This window comes from Podarcis bocagei (genome assembly GCF_964188305.1).
Source record: "Podarcis bocagei genome assembly, chromosome: W".
NCBI classification, from domain to species: Eukaryota; Metazoa; Chordata; class Lepidosauria; order Squamata; family Lacertidae; genus Podarcis; species Podarcis bocagei.
The window spans coordinates 31172517-31193195 of NC_138131.1; the positions used below are offsets into that span (position 1 = coordinate 31172517).

At 45.3% G+C, this 20679-nt stretch overlaps 1 long non-coding RNA gene across 1 annotated transcript; it reads left to right on the plus strand.

The window, feature by feature from the left end:
* Positions 1 to 397: 397 nt before the first annotated feature.
* Positions 398 to 20319, plus strand: LOC308577907. The gene is made up of 4 exons (XR_014003760.1): positions 398 to 487; positions 1620 to 1807; positions 3298 to 3390; positions 20200 to 20319. It is a non-coding gene; the product is annotated as an uncharacterized lncRNA (long non-coding RNA).
* The last annotated feature ends 360 nt before the right edge of the window (positions 20320 to 20679 follow it).

The window sequence follows — 20679 nt, forward strand, 5'->3', positions numbered from 1 at the left end:
TTGCCCTTGCCTCTGCTCCTGAACCCCTGACACTAATGATTGATCATAACATGAAACAATATAACAATCAAGTTCTGTAGATGTGGTCAGCTAGGCATGAAGAGCAGGTACAGTTTGTTTTCCATGAGCTTAGGATGTCTGTTACTAATGATTGATCATAACATGAAACAATATAACAATCAAGTTCTGTAGATGTGGTCAGCTAGGCATGAAGAGCAGGTTCGTACAGTGTGTGCAAAAGCAGAGAAAAGCCTACAAGCAAGACTTCCCAGAATGCAAGAGAAAGGAAGCAAGAGAAAAGAAGCAAGGCTTCCCCATAATGCAGCAGTTATGGGCAGAAGGAGAACCAACAGCTATGTGCAGAAAGAGGACTTCCCTTTAAAAGGTGAAGAGCTTAGTTGAAACTATCATCCCACTCATTCATGGCTGCAAAAAGCTGGTCCTGGTTGGAGACCCAAAGCAGCTCCCTCCTACAGTTAAATCTATGGTGAGTATGTCAACAATTAAGGTGTTTTGACTATCCCAGAAAAAAGTTGTAGAGCTGAAAACTGACAGGCTGTTTATAAGCATCTAATGACTCTGCTTTTGGCATAAATAAAGTAAAACATCTATCAGGTCCTTAATGGTGTATGAGCTGCCTACAGTGAAAATGATTCAGTTAGTTTATCGGATCAAATTATTTACACAATTCTGTGAGTTTCTGTGAAATCAGCCTGTGTGATTACCATGTTAGTAGACAACATCCCTTTTGGTTAAAAAGAAGTGTATATACCAAGTACTGTTTTTCTTGGAGACACTCCAATGGCTGGTAGGGCAGAGGCAAGAGTAGATAGGGCCAATGCTTTAAGAATGTATTTTTTTATATGTATATCAAGGGATATTCCCATAGCAGTAGTCTTTGAGAGACTTTTATTTTTCTCAAGCACCACCATTTCTCTTAGTTCTGATATGCTGCAAAGAGCATAAGGAGAGGGGAGAAGTTCCTGCACCCTGTTACGCTGCCATCTTTCCCACTTTCAAATAAATAAAAGATTGGGTTATTTTGTGGGACTGTTTCCCAAGCCTCTTGGGTAGCCCAGAATAGTTCACTCATTCCTAATCTCTAGTTCAAATACAGGTGAAACTCGGAAAATTTGAATATCGTGGAAAAGTTCATTTATTTCAGTAATTCAACTTAAAAGGTGAAACTAATATATGAGATAGACTCATGACATGCAAAGCGAGATATGTCAAGCCTTTATTTGTTATAATTGTGATGATCATGGCGTACAGCTGACGAAAACCCCAAATTAACAATCTCAGAAAATTAGAATATTAAATGAAATCAGCAAAACAAGGATTGCAAATAGAGCAATATTGGACCTCTGAGACATGAGACCGAGCAATGCAGAAGAGCTGAAGGCTGCTATTGAAGCATCCTGGTCTTCCACAACACCTCAGGCTGATAGCATCCATTCCATGCCACATTGAGGCAGTAATTGATGCAAAAGGGGCCCAGACCAAGGACTGAGTACATATGCATGCTTCTACTTCTCATCTCTTGTTCTTTAATTGTTGCTGCCTTTGCTTAACCCATTCCCTGAAAGTTTTACTCCTCCTCCCCTCCCTTGCTTTGGCAGAAAGCTGAGGATTACGGCTACAGGCAGTCTCTGATGGGCTGACTCTGCAGACACCTGAATGGGCAAATCCAAGAAAAACACAGTGACAGGCTTCCAGTCCTGTGCTTGAGGACTCAGTACAGGATGCACCCAGAGATCTGCCTCTTCCCTTCCAATTACATCTACGACCATGCCCTGAAAACTGACCGGTGTGTAGACATCTTACTAATTTTTTTACCTTGCCTCAAGGCAACAGGCATTTCATGAAAAGGTGACCTAAGTGTGGACATAGGTTCCATATTACCCTGGAATTTTGGCTGGTGGTCAGGGATGGTGGGGGTTGTATTCCAGCAACACCTGGAGGGTCCTGCTTTAGCTCATCATATCTGGTGTGTTTGTGTGAATGAATGTACTTGCTCTGACACTACAGTGGTGCCCCGCAAGACGAATGCCTCGCAAGACGGAAAACCCGCTAGACGAAAGGGTTTTCCGTTTTGGAGGTGCTTCGCAAAACGAATTTCCTATGGGCTTGCTTCGCAAGACGAAAATGTCTTGCGAGTTCCTGCGGGGGTTTTTTCCTTCCCCCCCTTTTTCCCAAGCCGCTAAGCCGCTATCAGCTGATCCTAAGCCGCTAAGCCGCTTATCAGCTGATCCGCTAAGCCGCTTATCAGCTGATCCGGTAAGTCGCTTAACAGCTGATCTGCTAAGCTGCTAAGCTGCTTATCAGCTGATCCGCTAAGCAGCTAAGCCGCTTATCAGCTGATCCGCTAAGCCCGCTAAGCCGCTAATAGCGCTAATCCGCTAAGCCGCTAATGGGCTTGCTTCGCAAGACGAAAAAACCGCAAGACGAAGAGACTCGTGGAAAGGATTCTTTTTGTCTTGCGAGGCACCACTGTACTGGTGAGTACTTAGTTGAATGAAAATTCTGTGCATTATCATAGGCCTCAAACCTGACTCTTTCCAGCAACCTATTTTTTTTCTTCCATTCTAACCACTTTCTTGTTCTTTCTTTTTTAATATACTGTATATTAAAAATGATGGTGTTAAATTCCATCCATGTACAATTTTTAGTGAACGTTCCCTAATAGTTGCTGACAGAAATTTATATGGTGCTTTTGTCCATAAATTGTTCTGTTTAACCTCTTCAGTGTTTATATCCCAATTTAATTCCCACCAGCTTTTTAGATTTTGTTGGGGGCAAAATTGGTTCTCAATAAGTGTTTTGTATAAAAGGGAAATGCTATCTCTTATTACTATATTTTCATATTCTGTTAGTTCACTTGTAGCTTCATTTTTAATCTGTGTATTTGTAAGAAATGATCTCGGCTGATATCCTAACAGCCATGAAATTTGATTATTTTCTAAACGTACTTGCATTTCTGCTATTGTAAGAGGTTGTATAAGTCTCTGGATTTTTCTGTATAAGCCTCTGGATTTTTTGCCCTTCCACTGCTATTCACTGAATATGTTTGTCATGCTGTTTGAATATTCCCCTTCATGTAGAAAATGATGACATCAGGGAGAACAGTTTCTGTCATCCCCCACACCACCTCCCTGACATGCTAGTTTTCTCTATGTGGGGAACATCATGTGAATGATTATGTGACGGATAGTGTTTCCTCCTGCAGTGAAGAATTGAGCAAATAGACCTCAGCACACTGCTTTTTAAAAGCTATTATGATTTCTCATTGCATTATAGATGGACAGAAGAGAGCCGATTCTCTTTGGAATGGCCCTTCCTACCGTACCTCCTCTTTGATGTTTTGGATGGCCAGGAAGAACAGGAGAGCAAGTAAGTTTTTCATTTATTTGCTTTGTGAATTTGTAGTCGCACTTTTCAAAGTGGCTAGCAGGAGTAAAATAAAGAAACAAAATTTAAAATCCCACATAAAGCCAACACTGTTTTTTATTAATTACATTTGTTAGCTGCTTTTTACACAAACAAATCTCAAAGCAACTTAACAGATAAAAACAATGAAAACTTAAAACACAATGTGTAATTTCATACACTTCTATCATGTCGCCTGTTTTCTAAAGCAAAAAGTCCCAAATGCTGCCACCTTTCCTCATAGGGGAGTCACTCCATCCCCCTCATCATTTGGGCTGCCCTTTTCCTGAACCTTTTCCTTTTTGAGGAGGCGACATGATAGAAGTGTATGAAATTACACATTGTGTTTTAAGTTTTCATTGTTTTTATCTGTTATCTGTTACATAGTTGTTGGGTTGAAATAACCAACAGACAAGTAGCAAGTGTCATGTGGGAGGCATCTCTCGAGCAAGCCTCGAGGAGTCCCTTTTATTGAATATTACAGCAATTGCCACGTATGTGCTTATTGCTGATTGGTTAAGACAAATACAAAGCAAAGGTTACATATAGGCATTAATCACCAATAGACTAAAGGCTGGGAAAGGGAACACAGAACTAGACAGGCATGAAACCTCCTTATTAAACTATTAACTAGTGATTGAGTATCAAGACTTAAACTATTACTAATGATGGATATTGCATGACATGAAAGAACATAACAATCGCGTTCCGTAGATGTGGTCAACAATGCGTTAAGAACAGGTCAGGGTACTGAACTCAATGTGAACTGGTCAGAACATTCTCAGACTCATGTGTAGAGGCAAAACCTTCCCAGCATCTCCCCCCTTTTTTTCTTATTTGCGAGGTGTTACTATATAATTTCTGGATGAATAGGACAAAAATACTTCAGGATACGTGGTATGCCAGCGCATGCCCGAAATAAGTCTGCCCACCGATGCTGTTATGTGATTTCAGGGTGAATGGGACAAAAATACTTCGGGATACATGGTTTGCCAGCGCATGCACGAAATAAGTTTGCCAGGGTGAATGGGACAAAAATACTTTGGGATACGTGGTATGCCAGCGCATACCCAAAATAAGTCTGCCCACATCTCCCCTAATGTTTACTGTTGGTGCTGCCATTTCGCAAAGTAGGCAGCAATGATTTTGTTGGGTGGCTGAGGAGGAGAAAAACACTGAAACCAAAGGCGTATGAGACCAGGAATGCATTGGATGAAGCAACATAGCAAAATTAATATACATATTATGATAATAACATATTGAAAAAGATTACGAAGCCAATTCAGATTTGGCAACCAGCCAGTGAGCCACTGGGTGAATGAATCCCAGAGGCCAGAAAATCCAACGTCCTGTTTAATGTGATGTGTAAGATTTTGCAAATGAGAGATTTGCTTTTGAATGGCTTTAGAATTATCAGTATAGGGACGCAGGTGGCGCTGTGGGTAAAAGCCTCAGCGCCTAGGGCTTGCCGATCGAAAGGTCGGCGGTTCGAATCCCTGCGGCGGGGTGCGCTCCCGTCGTTCGGTCCCAGCGCCTGCCAACCTAGCAGTTCGAAAGCACCCCCGGGTGCAAGTAGATAAATAGGGACCGCTTACAAGCGGGAAGGTAGACGGCGTTTCCGTGTGCGGCTCTGGTTCGCCAGAGCAGCGATGTCACGCTGGCCACGTGACCGGGAAGTGTCTTCGGACAGCGCTGGCCCCCGGCCTCTTGAGTGAGATGGGCGCACAACCCTAGAGTCTGGCAAGACTGGCCCGTACGGGCAGGGGTACCTTTACCTTTACCTTTAGAATTTTCAGTAATATTAAAGCAACACATGTCATCCACTTGTTCACAGCCATAATGATGAAGCATGAGTAAATAATTGATAGCATGATTTTATAAAAGTCCATTATGTAGTTCACTCTGTTCTTTATTCACGGGAGACGAGAGAGGCAGGTGCAACATGAGGCGTCTGTCAGGGCGGGCCCTGGGAGCCTATTTTATTGAATATTGCAAGCATTGCCACAGGTGGGCCTGTGGCTGATTGGTTGATACATACACAAAGAAACTTGTGATTGGTTAACATAAGTACAAGGCGGGGATTACATGTGAGAGGTGGGATTTACATATGATCATTTATCACTGATACATTAAAGGCTGAGAATCGGAGCTAGAACTAGACAGGCATGAAGCCTCCTAATTAAATTATAACTAGAGATTAATATGGCACAAACAATTACTAATGATTGATCATAACATGAAACAATATAACAATCAAGTTCTGTAGATGTGGTCAGCTAGGCATGAAGAGCAGGTTCGTACAGTGTGCAAAAGCAGAGAAAAGCCTACAAGCAAGACTTCCCAGAATGCAAGAGAAAGGAAGCAAGAGAAAAGAAGCAAGGCTTCCCCATAATGCAGCAGTTATGGGCAGAAGGAGAACCAACAGCTATGTGCAGAAAGAGGACTTCCCTTTATCTCCCCCTTTCTTTTCTTGTTAGCAAGGCGTTTTGGGTAAATAAGGCAAAAATATTTCAGGATTAGTGGTGTGCCAGCGAATGCCCAAAATAAGTTCGCCAGGATCGATGGGACAAGAATATTTCGGGATACGTGGTCTGCCAGCGTATACCCAAAATAAATCCGTCCACATCTCACCATAGGTTTACTGTTGGTGTTGCCATTTCGCAAAGTAGGCAGCAAGGAGTTTATTGGGTGGTTGAGGGGGAGAGAGAAGGCGAGAAAAAAGATTTATGAGGCCAGGAACGCATTGAAGGAAGCAACATAACAAAATTAAGATGCATATAATGACAAGGGCATATTGAAAGACATTACGAAGCCAAGTAAGATTAGGTAGCAAAGCAGTAAGCCACTGGGTGAAAGAATCCCAGAGGCCAGAAAAACCAACGTCCTGTTTAATGTGATGTGTAAGATTTTGCAAATGAGAGATCTGCTTTTGGATGGCTTTGGAATTATCAGTAATATTAAAACAGCACATGTTGTCCACTTGTTCACAGCCATAATGCTGAAGCATCAGCAAATAATCTATAGCGGCCCTATTCTGTAAAAGCCCATGCTGGAGCTCACTTTGCTCTTTATTCAGAAGGTGAAGGGCTTGAGAAGTGTAATTCAGTGCTTTTGCTGCAGAACAAGCTAAAGAATTAATGTTTCTACTGTTGCGTACAGCCAATCCAGGGACTCCTAGGAGAGAAACAGCTAAAGAGATATATTCAGACCTACTGGGAAGAGAAATTGAATCGTCACAATCGTTAGTTAATTCAACAGAGCGGCGATATCTAGTGCGAGACAAATGATGTTTTTTGGGTAATATGATAGACAAGCGGCTTATACAGCAAGGTGTGCCATGGCTAATGTTCGCAGGAATGTAATTAAATGTATAGCCTGGACACGACCAGAACCAGCCTTCAGGCAGCTCTGTGTATTTATATACATAGGAAATGTTTACATAATCAGAGCAATTAAAAGTATCTTTGCCCATGTTCACACAATTGGGTTTTGTGCAATTCACCATACGGGCACAAGTAACATTAAAGGAAGCCACGTATGGGGTCAATAAATCAATGGCCAAAGGTGGGCGTCGGCGTACTTGGTTACCCCAGTTATGGTAGCCGGAATAACCAAGGGTGCGGAGAGAATCATTTTGGGGTAGAGATGAATAAAACCAGGTATCATTTTGCAGCTCTAAGGGGTCATGGCAAACTGGGAAAAGGCAAGAGCCAAGGATTTCCCCTATAGATACCTGTTGGGTTAGACAAAAGGAAGAAACATTGAGGGTCTTTGCAAAAGACTCCCACACATTCATCGGTGTGGAACCACCGCTATTAGGAGCGGCAGCGGAAAGGGGCAAAAACAAAATGCTGAGAACAAGCACTATCATAGAATTAATGTTAAGGCAAGAAATAATGCACATAAGCAAATTCTCAGGTGTGGCTTCAAGCTGCTTTTCCTTTCTAAGCTGTTCAGCCTGAAATGAGAGCGACTTTATTTGGCCCCATGTCACAGGTCCATTACGATTTCCCCGCTTGCGAATCCTGGGGGGGGGGGGGCTGGACGTCACATCCTGGGCGATCTGTAGTTTGCGATCGAACTGCGGTATTGGATCCGGAAGGGTCTGTCGCCACGCCATGGTGCAGACGAATGCAGCGTGCAGGAACCCAGCGAGCACCCTGTGGAGTAGAAACTGCAGCGTAACCCTTTCCCCAGGTTTCTACAGTTTTACAGGTTCACTCCATTCGTTGGAGGGCAATATCTTATAGCGGACCAGTGGGGCTGGGAGTATCTCTGTTTGTTGAAAATGCTTCTGCAGGCGAGTATAAGATTGATGATCCTGTATGGAGAGATTCAAATGGTTGAGAGTAAAGAGAACACTGGCCAACCAGCCTTCCTTTTCGGAGAGCGAGGCTGGGACTCCGGCCTTCTTTTCCTGTCGAATTAAGGCTGTTTTTAAGGTGCGATTGGCACGTTCAACGATCGCTTGGCCTTGTGAATTGTAGGGGATGCCAAATAAATGACGAATATTCCAAGTTTCACAGAACTGAGCAAAGGATTTTGCGCAGTACGCTGGGGCATTGTCAGTTTTTAAAGAATGGGGCTTGCCCATGACTGACATGGTGCGAACAAGATGATTGCAAACATGCTTAACTTGCTCACCCCTTTGAGGGGTGGCCCAAATAAAACCTGAAAATGTATCAATGCAAACATGTATGAACTTCCAAGGTGAAAAGGGGGCAAAGTGAGTTACATCCATTTGCCACAATTGGTTGGCTTCCAGTCCACGGGGATTAACACCAGGGCTGGGGTGGCCAATCTGATTAGAGCATTGAGGGCATTGCTGGATGATTGCACGTGCCGCTTCCAACGGGATTTGGAACTGGCGGCTAAGGGCTTTTGCATTTTGATGATGAAAGGCATAACTTTCAATAGGAGAAACAGGCAAAGCTCTAAGCAAGGAATCTGCTTTTGCATTGCCATCAGTGATAAAGCCTGGAAAGGGTTGGTGAGAGCGAATGTGCACCACAAATAAAGGGTGGGAGCGATTGGAAAGAAGCAATTGTAAGGAAAGGAAAAGGCTCAACAAGTTGTCATCCAATAAAGGACTCACATAACTGCCCTGTAGGCGAGTTATGACATTTGCGACATAAAGGCTGCCCACAATCAAATTAAAAGGTTGTTTGGAAAAGTGATGCAAAGCTTTGACAGCAGCTGCTTGTTGGCTTTTTGCAGTATAGTAACGCTGCAGAGAGCTTGCTGGGGAGATCATGCATTAAAAAGAAAGGACTCAAAAAGTACTTAAAGAAGGTTTTAATAAGAAAAACAAAAACTCCATTTACACTAAATACATCAACAAACCAGACCCAACCACCAACCCATCCCCCAGGGAAATGGGAGAGCTAGGTGCTGCTCCTTATATACTACACCCAGATGCTGACACACCTTAATCAAATACAACTCAGCAGCACCTGCTATGTTTCACAGCTGTAAAGCAGGGTCTCGTTATCTTGCTCTGGCCCTTGCTCTGGCCCCTTAAAGACATACACATGGAATGGAACAATGATGAACCTTTACATTTAACTCAGAACGCTGGGCAGACTTTTGTGGAAGTGTGTAAAGGCTGTGCCATTCTTCATTTTGTTGCCAGGCAACCACCCCCCTGGAGGGGGATCCGTCAGTAAAGACAGTAAGGGCATCCAGAGGGACAGGAGATAATATGGAAGAAAAGGACAGGGAGATTTGTTTGCTCATTTGCAGGCGAGGGTCGGCTGGAATATGGCAACCCACTTGGCCAACAAAGTCAGCTAAAGTGGACTGCAAATCCATGCTAGTGGAGAGAGCAGTTTCCCATTGTTCTAAGGGCATGGGCACAATAATTTGATGGCAATCAACGCCAAAAAGGCTTTTACAGCGACGGCGTCCCTTGCTGATGAGCTGAGCAAGGAGATCCACTAAAGGAGTTACCGTGTTCTTTGGCGTATGATGTAAATACAGCCATTCAATTATATGAACTTTCGATGGGCCTGACTGAATAACGGCCGCAAAAGGTTGGACAGAATCTGTCATTATGACTACATCGGGCAAAACATTAAGGATTGCTTGATCAACCCAGTGGAGACGCATGATTTCCTTTAACTGGGCAACAGTCTGCTGTTGAGAAAGGGTCAAGGTGATTTTTGCGCCAGGAGAGTGATGGCCTTTTAAGGCTGAAAAAAGCGACCATAAAACTTCGAGTGGGATCTTAAAATAGGGTCTTATCCAGTTGATATTACCCAGCAATTGCTGCAACTGGACATATTTCATTGTTTTAGGAGCATGAAGTTCAGGGACAACGGGAATAGAATAGCTAGCTATCATTTTATGTCCCAAATAATGAAAGGGAGAAGATTCCTGGATCTTTTCTGGAGCAATTTTCAAACCATAAAGTGACAAACAATTTGTCAAATCACATTTCCAGTGGGGGGGGGGAGGCGTGGTCCACTAATAAGCACGCCATCTGTGTAATGGAAAATCAAGAGGTGTGGATACTGCAAACGGAAGGGCTGAAGGGCTTGATTCACATAATATTGGCACATGGTAGGGGAATTCAACATTCCTTGTGGTAGAACCTTCCAGTGATATCGTTCCCTGGGCTGACAATTATTTAGTACAGGAATAGTAAAAGCAAAGAATTTGCGATCTTTCTCCTGTAGGGGAATGGAGAAGAAAAAATCCTGCAAATCTATTATAGCCAGTTGATATGAATGTGGAATCATATTTGGATTAGGCATACCACACTGTAAAGGCCCCATGGGTTCAAGGATCTGGTTAATTTTCCTCAGATCTTGGAGAAATCTTCATTTGCCACTCTTCTTTTTTATGACAAAAACAGGGGTATTATAGGGGCTGACTGAAGGCTCTATATGGTCTGCCAATAATTGCTCATTCACCAGTTGTTTTAAGGCAAGTAATTTTTCTCCTGAAATGGGCCATTGTTCTACCCATACAGGACTAGTAGATTTCCAGCTGAGGGGAAGTGCAAGCTTACTCATTAAATTGAATGGTAGCTTGTAATTGTTGCATTAAGTCTCTTCCCCACAGATTGAGGTGGATTTTCAGCACACAGGGCTGGATGTATGCAATGGTTTCAGAGCTATCAGGCAGAGAAACAGGCAGCCACTGTACGCTCTTGGAAGAATTTTGTGGGCCACCCACACCCAAGACTGCAGAGGCAGACTCAAGGGGCCACGTGGGGTCCCAGCAATCACTGGAAATTACAGAAATATCCGCGCCTGTGTCAATCAAGCCTTCCAGAACTTTTCTATTGATTTTATACTTACGAAGAAGTTTCTGATGACCAATCCGCTGGATAACAGCTAACAGCTGTGGGGGGAAAGAAGAGAGCTCTTGCAAATTACTATCCATAATAGAGGCAGTAGGATGAGAAGGGAGCACCACCAAATGTGCCCAAGACTCACCCTTTTTTAACTGCATGGGCATATGGCTCCAAAATTGAACCATTATTGTGCCTACATAGTCAGGATCCAGAACACCAGGAATAACCTGGATCCCTTCTTTCGCCGCAGAAAATTTTGGTAAAATTAAACCTGCGACTTTAGGAGGTAGTGGACCTGCCAATTGGGAAGGCATGAGCACAATTTCACCAGGTAAAACAGTGTCTTTGTTCTCTTGATTTATCAAATCAATGGCAAATTCAGAAGGTGTATGTTTAGAAAGTTTTTCAGCAGCGGAAACTAAAGGCGGAAAACTCTCTAATTGTCCTGGCCCGAGAGTGGGGCCGCAATGGAGTTTCCCGGACTCCTGCATTGATTAGCCCAATGATAGCCTTTACCGCATTTCGGGCATTTTTTGGAGGGTCTGGTTCTGTTGGTAGCAGTGTCTTTGCATGCGCCCCCGCCGGGGGCTCTGCATTGCTTAGCAAAATGGCCAGGGCGCTTGCAGTTAAAGCAGTTACCTGTAGGCCTATTGGAAGCTTGGATCGCGCCAGCAAGCAAGGACATCGCATGACTCTGGCTTCCAACATCTGCACAGGCTTTAATCATATCAGCAAGGTCATATTTAACATGATGTATGACTGACTGCAGTCAGTCAGGGACGCGGGTGGCGGGTGGCGCTGTGGGTGGCGCTGTGGGTAAAAGCCTCAGCGCCTAGGGCTTGCCGATCGAAAGGTCGGCGGTTCGAATCCCCGTGGCGGGGTGCGCTCCCGCTGCTCGGTCCCAGCGCCTGCCAACCTAGCAGTTCGAAAGCACCCCCGGGTGCAAGTAGATAAATAGGTACCGCTTACCAGCGGGAAGGTAAACGGCGTTCCGTGTGCTGCGCTGGCTCGCCAGATGCAGCTTTGTCACGCTGGCCATGTGACCCGGAAGTGTCTCCGGACAGCGCTGGCCCCCGGCCTATAGATGTGAGATGGGCGCACAAACCCCAGAGTCTGTCAAGACTGGCCCGTTCGGGCAGGGGTACCTTTACCTTTACCTTTATGACTGACTGCAAAGCCTTTTTGCAATCCGTGTTAGCATTCTCAAAAGCCAATTTTTTCATCAACTCATTCTGAGCCGTGGTGTTATCAATCTGCCGGGTAACCGATTCTTTTAATCTATCTATAAATTGATGGTAAGGCTCCAAATGCTGTTGCTTAATATTGACAAAGGAGCTCTGTGGTTGCCCTGAGACAGGGACTTTCCGAAAGGCGCGCTGTACACAGGTCGCGGTGCAACTAAAATGTGCAGGTGTCAGCGTCGCCTGGGCTGCTATATTATCAAACGGACCAGCACCATAAAGTTTGCTGGCTGTATGCTGTGGATCAGACAGGGCCGAGGCGTTATGTTTAAATTCACTGTCAAAAACTACATACTGAGCTGGGGACAAAAGCATGCGCATCAGATCCTTCCAGTCCTGAGGAAGCATTGTATAACCATTCACTATTCCCTCCAGCATTCCTGTTACATAGGAGGATTTTAAACCGGAATCAACAATGGCCCTTCTTAATTCTCGCATTACAGAATAAGAAAGGGTTTCATATAGCACCTGTTGTTGCGCTGTGCCTGGGTTTGTATAAGAAATAGGGAAAGCAGATGGCAACACCCCAGCCCACTCAGACTCTTCCTCTAAGGATAGGAGCCCTTTCTGCCTTGCCTGGGAAAGTGCTAAACGCACAGCTCCAGTAGGAGCAGATGCAGGCAAAGGAGACGCAGGAGGGAGGGAAGGGGGGATGGGTGTGGGCTGAGGGACAGCTCCAGTAGGAGCTGACGCAGGAGGGGGGAAGGGGGGGTGAATGGGGTGGAAGCAGGCGAAGGAGGGAGGGATTGGCAGGATTGTGCAGGAGGCAAAAGCTTGGGGTAGGGAGGGGGATTGTCTGCAATAGTTAGAAGTGCAGGAGCCGTGGGAGACGCCTGAGAGGCCAGGGGCCCTAAGTTTGCCACGGCATCAGCACATTTCTGCCAAGTAAGCAGACAATGAATAGGAGCCCTGGGTTCTGCAAAAAGAGTTTTTCCAATCTTTTGCCAAGCCTCTACCCCCAAGGAGCCCGCCTCAGGGTACCAGGGACATTGAAATGCAATCTCACATAACAAACGTTCAATTTCCTTTAAAGAAACATGAGCACCTGCGCCTCTTTGTCTGACTAAATGAAGCAGTTCAGTATCATGCACTTTCTGGGACTTTGTAAGCTCCCCCCCCCCATACTCACGGTGTAGCGCGCTAAGACTTCTCCAGTCGAGTGAAGTACGAGGCTGCTTGAAGGGATCTGGCACGTCGGGGTCACCAGATGTAGGAATGAAAAATCACGGGAGATGAGAGAGGCAGGTGCAACATGAGGCGTCTGTCAGGGCGGGCCCTGGGAGCCTATTTTATTGAATATTGCAAGCATTGCCACAGGTGGGCCTGTGGCTGATTGGCTGATACATACACAAAGAAATTTGTGATTGGTTAACATAAGTACAAGGCGGGGATTACATGTGAGAGGTGGGATTTACATATGATCATTTATCACTGATACATTAAAGGCTGAGAATCGGAGCTAGAACTAGACAGGCATGAAGCCTCCTAATTAAATTGTAACTAGAGATTAATATGGCACAAACAATTACTAATTGTCAGAGCTGCTCCCCGATCCTAGCTCACAGAGGATCACGCTAGCCAGCGATCATTAAGTAAAAGTCTTTATTGAGTTACAGTTTCCATTCTCAAGCTGCTGCGTGCAACTCTACGTCTTATGGTTAGATCGGCGAAGCTCCGTCTGAGTCTCCGCCCCTTGTGCACCAACTTAATATCCTAGCCCTGCTCCACCTTTTCCGCCTGACTGTTCTCCTCTGGGTCCCTCTGCCCCCCGGGGTCTCTTCCCTCTGGGATTCCTCTGACGCCGACCCCCCAGACCCTCCTGTCTCCTTGCGCCGGGCTTTAGGACCTGGCTCCCTCTCCGGGCTGCCTACTGCGTCACTTTCCTGTGCATTTGAACTTGGCGCGCGCGCCCAACCTTCCACTTTCCGTCTGACCGTTTCTTCGCTCCCCGATGGAGGTGTGGCCACTCCTGACTCGTGCCCTCCCTCCTGTTGTGAGCTGCCAGCGCTTGATCCCTGGCGCCCTTCCTCTTCCCTGCTCTCTGGCGGTGACGCTGGTCCCGATTTCCAACTGCTCCCCCCTGAGTCCCCTCTGGCTCTATCTTCCTGGGGTGTCCCCCTAGGCTCCCCCCTTGCCCTGGCCACTGGTGCTCCTTTCTGTGAATCTTCTGATTCACTGGAAAGACTCGGAGATCTCGGGTCGTCGTCATCACTCATTTTTTCTTCTGCCTCCTCCCCCTCGCTCTCTGTTTCCTCCCTTGCCCTTGCCTCTGCTCCTGAACCCCTGACACTAATGATTGATCATAACATGAAACAATATAACAATCAAGTTCTGTAGATGTGGTCAGCTAGGCATGAAGAGCAGGTACAGTTTGTTTTCCATGAGCTTAGGATGTCTGTTACTAATGATTGATCATAACATGAAACAATATAACAATCAAGTTCTGTAGATGTGGTCAGCTAGGCATGAAGAGCAGGTTCGTACAGTGTGTGCAAAAGCAGAGAAAAGCCTACAAGCAAGACTTCCCAGAATGCAAGAGAAAGGAAGCAAGAGAAAAGAAGCAAGGCTTCCCCATAATGCAGCAGTTATGGGCAGAAGGAGAACCAACAGCTATGTGCAGAAAGAGGACTTCCCTTTAAAAGGTGAAGAGCTTAGTTGGCTTCCAGCCCACGGGGATTAACACCAAGGCTGGGGTGGCCAATCTGATTAGAGCATTGAGGGCATTGTTGGATAATTGCACGCGCCGCTTCCAACGGAATTTGGAACTGGCAGCTAAGGGCTTTTGCATTCTGATGATGGAAAGCATGACTTTCAGTGGGGGAAACAGGCAAAGCCCTAAGCAAAGAATCTGCTTTTGCATTGCCATCAGTGAGAAAGCCTGGGAAGGGTTGGTGAGAACGAATGTGCACCACAAATAGTGGGTGGGAGCGATTAGAAAGAAGCAATTGTAAGGACAGGAAAAGGCTCAATAAATTGTCATCCAATAAGGGACTTACATAGCTGCCCTGTAAACGAGTTATGACATTTGCAACATAAAGACTGTCCACTACCAAATTAATTGGCTGTGAGGAGAAATGATGCAGAGCTTTAACAGCAGCGGCTAACTCAGAACGCTGAGCAGACTTTTGTGGGAGAGTGTAGAGGCTGTGCCATTCCTCATTTTGTTGCCAAGCAACCACCCCCCTGGAGGGGTCTCTGTCAGTAAAAACAGTAGGGGCATCCAAAGGGACAGGAGATAATATGGAAGAGAAAGATAGGGAAAATTGTCTACTCATTTGCAGGCGAGGGTCGGCTGGGATATGGCAATCCAGCAGGCTGACAAAATCAGCTAAAGCGCACTGCAAATCCATGCTAGTGGAAAGAACAGTCTCCCATTGCTCCAGGGGCATGGGCACAATAATTTGGCGACAATCGTGCCGAAAAGGCTTTTGCATCGACGGCGTCCCTTGCTGATGAGCTGAGCAAGGAGATCCACTAAAGGAGTCACCGTATTCTTCGGCGTATGATGTAAATACAGCCATTCAATTATATGAACTTTTGATGGGCCTAACTGAATAAGGGCCGCAAAAGGTTGGACAGAATCTGTCATTATGACTACATCTGGCAAAACATTAAGAATTGCTCGATCAACCCAGTGGAGACGCATAATTTCCTTTAACTGGGCAACAGTCTTCTGTTGAGAGGAGGTCAAGGTAATTTGCTCACCAGGAGATTGATGGCCTTTTAAGGCTGAAAAAAGCGGCCGTAAAACTTCAAGAGGGATTTTAAAATAAGGTCTTATCCAATTGATGTTGCCCAGCAATTGCTGCAGCTGGACATATTTCATTGTTTTTGGAACATGAAGTTCAGGGACTATAGGAATAGAATAGCTAGCTATCATTTTGTGTCCCAAATAATTAAAGGGAGAAGATTCCTGAACCTTTTCTGGAGCAATTTTCAAACCATAAAGTGACAAACAGGCTATCATATCATGTTTCCATTGAGGGGGAAGGCGGGGCCCACTAATAAGCACGTCATCCATGTAATGAAAAATTAAGAGGTGTGGATACTGCAAACGAAAAGGCTCAAGGGGCCACGTGGGGTCCCAGCAACTACTGGAAATTACAGAAATGTCCGCGCCCGTGTCAATCAAGCCTTCCAGAACCTTGCCATTTATTTTGTACTTACGAAGAAGTTTCTGATGACCAATCCGCTGGATTACAGCTAACAGCTGTGGGGGGAAAGGAGAGAGCTCGTGCAAATTACTATCCATAATAGAAGCAGTATGGTGAGAAGGGAGCACCACCAAATGCGCCCAGGACTCACCCTTCTTTAACTGCATGGGCATATGGCTCCAAAGTTGAACCATGATTGTGCCCACATAGTCAGGATCCAGAACACCAGGAATAACCTGGATTCCTTCTTTGACCGCCGAAAATTTGGGTAAAATTAAGCCTGCAACCTTTGGCGGTAGAGGGCCCGCCAACTGGGTGGCCATAAGCACAATTTCACCAGGTAAAACAGTGTCTTTGGTCTCTTGATTGATCAAATCAATAGCAAATTCAGAGGGTGTATTTTTAGAAAAATTTTCAGCAGCGGAAACTAAAGGCGGAAAGCTCTCTATTTGTCCTGGCCCGAGAGTGGGGCCGCCATGGAGTTTCCTGGACTCCTGCATTGATTAGCCCAATGATAGCCTTTCCCGCATTTCGGGCATTTTTTGGAAGGTTTAGCCTTATTGGCATCACCATTCCTGTTTGCCCCCCAGGCGCTCTGCATTGTTTAGCAAAATGACCTGGGCGTTTGCAATTGAAGCAATTGCCCGTAGGCTTATTGCTAGCCTGGATTGCGCCGGCAAGCAAAGACATCACATGGCTCTGGCTGCCAACATCTGCACAGGCTTGAATCATATCGGCCAGGTCATATTTAGGGCGATGTATGATCGACTGCAACGCTTTCTTGCAATCGGTGTTTGCATTTTCAAAAGGCAATTTTTTCATCAATTCATTTTGAGCTGTAGTGTTATCAATCTGCCTAGTGACTGATTCTTTCAATCTATCTATAAACTGATGGTAGGGCTCCTAATGCTGTTGCTTAATATTAACAAAGGAGCTCAATGGTTGCCATGAGACAGGGACTTTCCGAAAGGCGCGTTGTACACAGGTCGCGGTGCGACTGAATTGTAAAGGTGTCAGCGTCGCCTGGGCTGTTATATTATCATACTGACCAGTGCCATAAAGTTGATTGGCTGAATGCTGTGGATCAGCCAGGGCTGATGCGCTATGTTTAAATTCACCTTCAAAAACTACATACTGAGTCGGGGATAAAAGCATGCGCATCAGATCTTTCCAGTCTTGAGGTAGCATTATATAACCATTTGCTATTCCCTCCAGCATCTCTGTCACATAAGAGGATTTTAGACCAGAATCAGTAATGGCTTTCCTTAATTCTCTCATTACAGAATAAGGAAGCGTCTCGTACAATACCTGCTGTTGAGCAGTTCCTGGGTTTGTATAGGTGATAGGGAAAGCAGATGGCATTTCACCAGCCCATTCAGACTCTTCCTCTAAGGACAGGAGCCCTTTCTGCCTAGCCAGAGAAAGCGCAGCGCACACAGCTCCTGTAGAGCACGCAGGGGCTGTGGCAGGCGAAAGAGGGATGGGGGGAGGATGTGGGTTGAGACGGTTGAGACGTAGGGAGGGGTTGGCAGGGTTGCGAAGGAGGCAAAAGCTTTGGGTAAGGTGGGGGATTGTCTGCAATGGCTAGAAGGGTAGGGGCCGAAGGAGATGCCCGAGGTCCTAATTTAGCAACGGCATCTGCACATTTCTGCCAAGTGAGCAGACAATGAATCGGAGCCCTCGGTTCTGCAAAGAGGGTTTTTCCGATCTTTTGCCAAGTCTCTATCCCCAAAGAACCTGTTTCAGGATACCAGAGGCACTGGCAAGCAATCTCACATAACAATCTTTCAATTTCTTTTAAAGAAATATGAGCACCCGCCACCTGCTGTCTAATGAGATGGAGCAATTCCTTGGCATGCTCCTTTTGGAATTTAGTCAATTTCCCCCCCCCCCCCATACTCACGAAGTAGCATGCTGAGACTTTTCCAGTCGAGTGAAGTACAGGGGCTGGCTGCGTAAGGGATCTGGCAATCACGTCGGGGTCACCAGATGTTGGGTTGAAATAAGCGACAGACAAATGGCAAGGTGTCATACGGGAGGCATCTCCCGAGCAAGTCTCAGAGAGTCCCTTTTATTGAATCTTACAGCATTTGCCACATATGTGCTTATTGCTGATTGGTTAACACAAGTACAAAGCAAAGTTTGCATTAATCACCAATAGATTAAAGGTTGGGAAAGGGAGCACAGAACTAGACAGGCATGAAACCTCCTAATTAAATTATAACTAGTGATTGATTATCAAGACTTAAACTATTACTAATGATTGATCATAACATGAAAGAATATAATAATCGCGTTCCGTAGATGTGGTCAACTATGCATTAAGAACAGGTCAGAGTATAATGTTTTCATGAACTCAATATGAACTGAACATTCTAGGGAGATGAGGGAATGTCTTGGTATTTAGAACGGGTTGTGCAGCATGTGCAAAAGAAAAGCTTAGAAGCAAGACTTCCCATCATGCCACAGTCATGTGCAGAAGCAGAGCTTCCCTTCACATAGTATTCCAAATGCAGTCTCACTGTAGATTTGTGTAACTGCATTGTGATGTTGGCAGTTTTATTTTTCATTCCTTTCCTAATGTTCCCTAGCATAGCATTTTCACAGCTGCCACACACTGGCCATCTAATCCAGCCCTCAGAAAAAGCTAAAGAGCCCTGCTTAGCCCCCAACCCCAAGGGTCCCTCTCTCATCCTAGAGTAAGGAGCTCATGGCTGGTCTGCAATCTCTTACCATCCCCACCCTGAGCTATGAGAGTTGGGAGTCCCAACAAAAGGTGCACCACCCCTGATTTAGTCCTGAACTCTATTGTAGGACAGGGATGGGGAAACCTGTTTCCCTCCAAGAGGTGCTGTTATAAACCCAGATTGTTGCTGGACTACAGGTATATGGTGTCATCCCTGCTACATTTGAAAGGTCTGCTGTGTGGTGTGGAACTCTGGCTTGGTAGACAGTTTGGGTAACTTACCTGCCACAGATTGATTTGATCAATAACATAAGAAGAGCCTGATTACTGGATCAGGCCAAAATCGTATCAAATCCCACATCCTGTCCTCACAGTGAGCAACCAGATGTCCCAATGGGAAGGCTGCAGCAATCGTGATCTGGTGTTTTCCCACTTTCCACCACAATAAGAGCATGTGGCAGCTTTTGTGGCCATGTTCTCCTTAGCTGTTGGTGGGTGGGCACACTTAGAGTTTAAAGAATTAGTGCTTCTCCCTGTCTGAAAAAAAGCTAAGATTGAAGCAATCTTTGAGGTCATCTAGCACTGTTCAGGGCACAAATATAAGATGGGGGACACCTGCCTTGTTAGCACAAACTTAGCATGAGTCAACAGTGTGATGCAGCAGCAAAAAAATATAATGATCTTCTAAGCTGCATCAACAGAAGTCTAGTGTCCAGATCAAGGAAAGTAATAGTACCACTCTATTCTGCCTTGGTCAGACCACACCTGGAATACGATGTCTCGTACTGGGCACCACAATTTAAGAAGGGTGATGACAAGCTGGAACGTGCAGAGCAGGGTGACCAAGAAGATCAAGGGTCTGGAAACCAAGTTTTATGAGGAACCATTGAGGGAATTTGGTATGTTTAGCCTGGTAAAGAGGAGACTGAGAGGAGATATGACCCTCATCTCCAAATATTTCAAGGGCTGTCCCATGGAGGATGGAGCAAGCTTGTTTTCTCCTTCTCTGGAGGGTAGGACTCAAACCAATGGCTTCAGGTTACAATAAAGGAGACTCCAACTATATACCTGGAAGAACTTTATGACAGTAAGAGCTGCTTGACAGTGAAATGGACTCCCTCAGGCGACTGTGGACTCTCCTTCCTTGCAGGATTTTAAGCAGAGGTTGGATGGCCATCTGTCATGAGTGCTTTAGTTGGAATTCCTGCATTGCAGGGGGGTTGGACTAGATTACCCTTGGGGTCCCTTCCAACTCTACAGTTCTTTGAGTGTATGTCCCAAAAGAACCCTAAGAGAGAGAATCTGTGATAACTTTTAAAATGAGGCACACATCCAAATACAAGGCCTTCAGCTCATCCCTTTCTCCCTCCCCTTCTATTTCTTTCTTGTTAGTTCCTTCGTTAATCTCCAGGAAGTTAAGCTGGTAATAGAATTAATGAAGTTAATTAAGAGCAAAAAGAGAGACATCAGCTTTCGCAACATTGGGATCATCACCCCATGCAGTGCTCAGAAAAGAAGGACCCTGAGCCAGCTGGAGAAAGAATTTGGAGAAAATAGGTAAGAATTTCACAAGCCTTGAACGGCATTAAAATCCCTTTAACTGGGCCTCTTGATTCAGCAGAGTGTCAGTCAAGTTACTGGAGGTGAAGTTTACTCTCAATTGAATCATGATTAAGTTGTTGAAATACTGCATTCAGTGTGCAATAGGCTCTCCAGATGCTGCTGGACTTCAGCTCCCATCAGTCCCAGGCAGTATGGCCTGTTGGCAGCGATGATGCGGGATACCGTCCAGCATCATCTGGAGGACCATGGGTTTCTCATTCCTGGTGTACAAAAGCACTGTAAGTATCCCCCCTGTCTTCCTCCAAAAGT